The following is a 6,911-nucleotide window of genomic DNA, read 5'->3' on the forward strand; positions in this document are numbered from 1 at the left end:
ATCTAGGTAAACAAGAACCAATTGATAATCCGGTCTTATATTCTGAAGAACATCCTAGATTTATCAATCACCTCACAACAATCTTAATCGTAGAGTAGCGAAACAAGATGTTGCAGAATCACAAACAATGAGACGAAGATGTTTGTGATTAATTTTTATATTTTGCCTATCGGAGATATTAATCTCAAGCCAATCAATCTGATTGTACTCGTACTATAGAAGATGCAAGATCAGATCACACAACTACGATAAAAAGTAGTATCGTTCTGGCTTCACAATCCCAATGAAGTCTTTAAGTCGTTAACCTAGTTTTAGAAGAAGAAAACCAAAGGTTAAAGGAGAATCGACTCTAGCACGCAAACTAGTATCACAGGTAAGGTGTGGGGACTAGTTTTGCATAATACTAGATGTCTCCTTTATATAGTCTTTCAAATCAGGGTTTGCAATCAATGTTAGCTTAGTAACAAAGCATTTAATATTCACCGTTAGATGAAAACCTGATTTAGATTCAAGCTAATATTTCTCAACCGTTAGATCGAAAACTTAGCTTGTTACACATACTTGACAATGCACGCTTCTAGGTTTGTTAACCGTACCCAAGCGTATGCACTTGTTGGTTCAACAATAGTTAACCAAAAGGTTAGCCATATGAGCATTTCATATCAACCACGTTCTTCTTCACCATAACTAGTTCAAATGACTTTAAATGAACTAGTTAGAGAGTTGTTCAATTGCAAGGAAATCTCATATACTACACAAGACACAATTGAAGCAAAGATGATTTGATTCACTTGAACCGGTTCATGAACTTTTATAGCCACGGTTTGCAAACTGCATTCCTTAGTCTTTTTAAATTTAAGTACAGAAATCATCTTCAGATATATAACCTTCTCAAGTTCGCAAACTAGGTTCGCGGACTTAAGTTACCGGGTAGAGTTTACAAACTCCAGCAGAAATTCTCGGGTATGAGAACTTCGCCGGTTCGTGGACTGGGTTCACGGACTGAGTTCGCGGATTTAGCTTCACGCAAATAGTTTGTCAACTCGAGCAGAAATTCTCGGGCTTGAGAACTTCGGCAGTTCGCGGACTTGGCTCACGCCATTCTTCCGGTTCTCTTGATCAACAAAGCTCGCAAACTTTGGTTCAAGGAATAGGACTTATACATAAATGTGTTTCCACAACAATGCTTATGTCCACCATTGGTTATGTAATCTAAACTCTCATTTCAATCATTGAAACATTCTTAGAGGACGTTATATAGTTGTTACACCATTTCTCGTCAAAGCAATTTTCAAAATGATTGAAACATATCATGACTTTCGTCAAATGGTAATGATAAACTTGATCGAAGCGAAAATCTTACCAACACATATTTCGAGATATAGATAGGCGAGGTACGCTCGAATACCAAATGTGTATAATCCAAGTATATATATATATATATAGCATACGACTTCTTGTCTCAAAGAGTAGGAGATAGAGTAGATAGACTTTTGAGTGACAGATAAGTTCAAGTCTTCACATACTTTTTTGTCGAGAAGTTCCACCGGTTCTTTGAGTAGTTCTTCTACTTGTATGATGAATCACCATGAAGTCCTTGAGCTCAAGTACACTTTCTATCCTAGTCCAAGACTTAGCTATAATAGACTAGAAATCAAGACTTATATTTTGATCACTAACATTGACAAACATGCTTGAGATAGCAACGCATGCGAGTTAAACCGAGCAATGCTCTAACAGTCTTATGACGAGGTGTCAACTCGCAAATAATATTTTTCTACTTTTCTTTACACTAGCAAGTAATATAATGAAAGCAGATTCGTCCCAAGGGAGGTATGAAGTAAAATTAGTTATGAAATTACTCTTAGCAAGATGATTTTGTTATAGAAATTCTGGAAATTGTAAAGTTGTATTCAAATATGAGATGGAATCGATTAAAGGTTCATTCTCGGCCACGGAATATAAATCAAATTGACATAAAGATACGTTCTTTGCATTATCTCGTTACTAACAACCCTAGGATAATTAGTACGCTCAACTATCCCGTTATTATTCCCTAAACTCACCGGATACGGAAGCGCTCGACTACCGAATTCTACTTTCCAAGTTTCCTAGAAGTACACTTTCTAGGTGTGACTTAAACTAATGCTCTAAGTTTTGTGAGATAAAGTTGCTCCTAGTGATGAATTCAAAAGCTTGAATCACCTAATAGTGTCAATTTCTACATACGGGTACTTAACAAAGTCTCATCATCAATACTCATATATCGCTACTTGCGTTTATAGTTTCTAGACAATTACAGGTCGAAGAAATTCTAAACTAGCAATAGAGGTATGAATTAATCATTCAATTTCGAACTTAAACAATTTAAACATAACTCATAAACAATATTAGCATAGTAGAAATCAAACAATAACAAAAATAATTACGAAAGAAAAAGCTATCTCATATTGATTGTAAGTTCATATTCGGGGCTTTGAAATCTCCCTTAATCAAAAGATTGTTTTAACTACTCATAATATACATTGTTCACAAATAAAATATATGGCTTGAAGATTGTTTAAAAGAAAGAAAGTTGAGAATAAACCCAGGCAGCAAACCAGAGTTGCTGCTGTGTTACTCCTGGAAGCTAGGATCTGGTTCAGCTTCTTAGTACTTCTGTGAACAGTTGCTGCGCCGTTTCTCTCGTGATGAAAAGGTAGGGTTTCTGCCGCTTGTTTCGGCTTCTTATATCTCTTTCCGCTCCTGCCAAGTCGTGACCTAAACGGACCCAACCATCTTGAACCTGGAACTCGAGCTACCCGTTGTTTTCTAAGAATGAGTCCTAGCCATTTGCCAGGCCCTTGTAAAATAATCCACCAGATCTGTCTCAGTCCAAAACTTACTCAAACTCCCGCTCCATCTTCCTGCACGCCTACTCTCTTCACAGCCCCATAATGGACAGCATCACACAATAGCAGTTCTCTGGCACTTCAGTTATAGCAACACAACATCAGGTTCTTCGCTGTCTTCTCTGGTTTCTAGCATCATCCAAAATCCTTGTCAATGCTCATCACAAAATCAGCCCAGCAACTACCCATTTCTTCTTGTTATGTTACTGCCTGCACTTCAGTTCAGCTGCAAGCCTTCAACCAACTCAATTCACCACCAGTTCCATCTCAGGCACCAAGAACCAATCATGCATATCAGTACCTCCATCTCTATCACCTGCAACACTACCATACAGCCATATCATCTTCCTTGTCTTGCCAGCTGCTAGAACTCAGCTCAATCTCTCTATTGCAGACACCAGAACATGGCAAATAGCTACACGAACTGTTGCAGCAGCAACTCTTGAAGACAGACTCAGCTAGAGCTTGGAATAGTGAAGAAAAGCTCATTCTGGCCTTTAGTGGAACGCGCTGTGTGCACAATCCTGGTGGTGTAGGAGATGAATATGTTGTGATGTTTTTAGCGCTTCCAAGATTGCAAACTCCAATCTGAGACAAACCCAACATTTCCATTATTCTTATAAGTCACAAACATTCACCATTCAGTCCTCTTTGAATAGCAACAGACCATTATCTTCTTTACTGGTTCAACGAGTCGTAAATCTCGAACCTAATCCTGTCTGCAATCTTCAGCTATAACCACTGCACAAACTCGACCCGCTGATTAACCCAAATACTCAACAAAATCCATGACTCGTAGCAGCTCAATTTCCTCCTTGTACGACTGAATTTAATGGTTGATTTCTTGAGTCTGTATCGACCAAAAACTGGTTACCGCTTCTTTGTTCTTCTCGGCTTCAGGTAGGGGTCTTGACCCATGGTGAATACTGCCGGTTCCATGGCTAGGTCGACGGCTACAGCAACAAAAACCAGATCTCCTTATTTGTTTGTTAACTGGTGAGTGGTGACCGAAAGAAATGAACCTGATGTTTCTTCTCTCTGCTTGTAGATTTCGGTTTCTATGGAGACCTAATTTTTCTCTTCTAGCACAAACGTGTATAACCTTGAGGTGAAGTCCAATAAACAATTAATGGTCCAAGTAAATGTTAAGCCCATACCATAGAAACTTTAAACCGTCTCAGAAGCTCAGCTCAGCAACCACGGTTCATATTGCCAGCACACGATCTCCATTTCAAGTCCATGTCCATCCATTTCTCAGGCCGCAACAAAGAGAATTAAATTATGTTTTAGCTCCAATTTCGCGGTCAATGTACTTGGTCTCCAATTTATTGACATGAGCTTCAGCCGTGTGCACTGATGCAACTCATTTTGACGCTTTTTCTCCCTTGAATTCTTCCACCAACAGTAACCGTCTCTTATTTCTCATACCCACTTCCTCTCTTCAATTTCTCTTCATCACTAAAGCTGCCATCCTTTTCAGACAGAATTTGCATCACTAAAGCCGACATGCTTTTCAGACAGAGATGAAGAAATAAAAGCAAATAATGAGAAGTAATTTCGCCTCCAACAACATTTGCACCTTTTTTCCTGTTTCTTCTTCTTTTGTTCCAAACGACTCCAAAGTACCTAAACACTCAAAACTAAACATAAGATATATAATTCACAAGAAAACTTAGCAAAGAAAGCATAAACAATAAATAAATATTAAGGTGTTTTAGACACCTATCAGATTCTCCCACACTTAGACTTTGCTAGTCCTCGAGCAAATCAAACAAAATAATTCTAAAACATACATACAACTCCGTGTCGTCGAGGATACGGTCACACTTAGCAGTATAACAAGACTTTGAACCCCTAGGTGTCTTTAGTGGACGAGTTTTAGTCTCATGAAGGTTTACAAGAGGTCTGCCTACAAAACCTTTTACTCCAAATTCTAACAACATGTGAAGAGTCTATGAACGAACCCAAAATGACTACAGGAGGAGGTGCCTTGATGTAAATCCAATTCATATACAAGTAAACAAAGCTCTACTCAGAAAATTGAACAAATCAAAATACTCAGAATCTAACTAACCACAATCACACATGAATAGATTAAGAAGATGAATATAGATGTAGATGTTTGGAATGTTAACTAAAGTGAAAGGTGTTTCCCATATCTGTCTGAAGATCACTGCCAAGATGAACCAAAAAATCCTATTGGATTGAGATACTGGTATGAATTCTAATATCAACTCAGCTGGCATATACAAGGGAACCAGTGGTCGATAATCCTAATTCTAGATTAACTCGACTAGCAAATACAAGGGAACCAGTGGTCGATTTATTAATTGAACAATGATAATAAGTATTTTATTTTATTTTCAAATCGAAAACATGATTAGATCTTTCGGATCAAAGCGCATGCTTCTTGTCAGCAGATTACATGGTAATTCTCGTGGATCCTGCATTCCACGCTTGCTTAGGCGACGGAGACAGGGAGAACATACACATATTGCTATCCAAGTGTATTTTTTTTTTGTATATACACCGGTAGGTCTGGTCTTTTTTTTTTTAGTAACTCAATCACTCTATTTCATCCTAGCAGTAATAAAAATTCGATGTTAGTGACCCACCAAATCACTTAGAGAAACAAGAAAATATTTCAAAAATAAAAACAGAAGGTGATATGGTGACATTCCGAGATATGGTAACAACTATCATATTATTTCTAATACATGAGCTCTGCCCGTCCTTTTAGTTAATGGGTTCCTCAACTCCTGCAACCAAAATGGTTCCATCCACTTATATTGGTAGTGTCATCCTAAAGGCACAAGTTTCTAGATTTTGGGGTTTATAGAGCAATTTTTTTTTTGATTTCGGGCATAAAACAAACTATACAAACATATAAATTCTTCCCCACACTTAAACTTTACACTGTCCTCAATGTAAAATTTAGTCATTCAAAGTACAGTTCAAGGTGGGAAATTCCGCAAATGATATGCAAAAACAAAGATAAAATACTTAAAAAGATAAAGATAAAGATACAAAACCGATGGGTTGCCTCCCACTTAGCGCTTGGTTTAAAGTCGTCGGCCCGACTTTCATCTCACTTGCATTCTTAGCCAGCGTCAGTTTCCTCCACAGCAAAACATGAGTGCACATCACTTGGGTATGTCATCACCTCAAAAATGTTGAAGCGAACGACCTCTCCATCAAATTCCATTGTCAAGGTACCTTCAAATACATCTATATTTGTTATGGCGGTTCTCATAAATGGTCTACCCAACAACAAAGGTGTAGACGAGGATGAGTTTTCATCACTCATATCAAGAACATAGAAGTCGACAGGAAATATAAGCTCATGCACCAAAACATTTTCAACAACCCCTTTCGGGTAAACATTAGATTTATCGGCAAGTTGAATAACTATGCCGGTACTTTTGAGAGGGCCAAGATTTAAGGATTCATAAATTGAAGCAGGCATAACACTAATAGATGCTCATAAATCTATCAAAGCTTTTTTGAACCTTGTTTTACCAATTGTGCAAGGTATAGTAAAACTGTCAGGGTCTTTCAATTTAGGTGGGAGTTTCTTTTGAAGATATGCCGAAGCACTCTACCCCACACTCATTACCTCATTGCCGGTCAATTTGTACTTGTTAGTACACAATTCCTTCAAGAACTTTGCATAGCGAGGAACCTGCCTTATTGCCTCAATTAATGGAATGTTCATTTCGATCTTCTTGAAGATTTCCCAAATCTCTTTGTCCAACGTCTCCTTATTTGATTTTGCAAACCTGCTATGAAAATGTAGAAGAGTAACATAAGTAGAAATAAGAGGTTTAGAGTTAGAATTTGTCACCGAATCATCCTTTTTAGGGACTGCTTCGTCCACTTCTTTCTCTAAATCACGTTCATGGGACTCCAGTGATGTTGCCGGTTTCTCTACTTGATTTCCACTTTGCAACTCCATAGCATTAACAGTCTCCCTAGGATTCAATGGTTGCGAGGGCCAGCTGCTTGTGCTTCCAATTTTCT

Source organism: Papaver somniferum, chromosome 3, assembly GCF_003573695.1.
Source record: "Papaver somniferum cultivar HN1 chromosome 3, ASM357369v1, whole genome shotgun sequence".
Classification (NCBI taxonomy): Eukaryota; Viridiplantae; Streptophyta; class Magnoliopsida; order Ranunculales; family Papaveraceae; genus Papaver; species Papaver somniferum.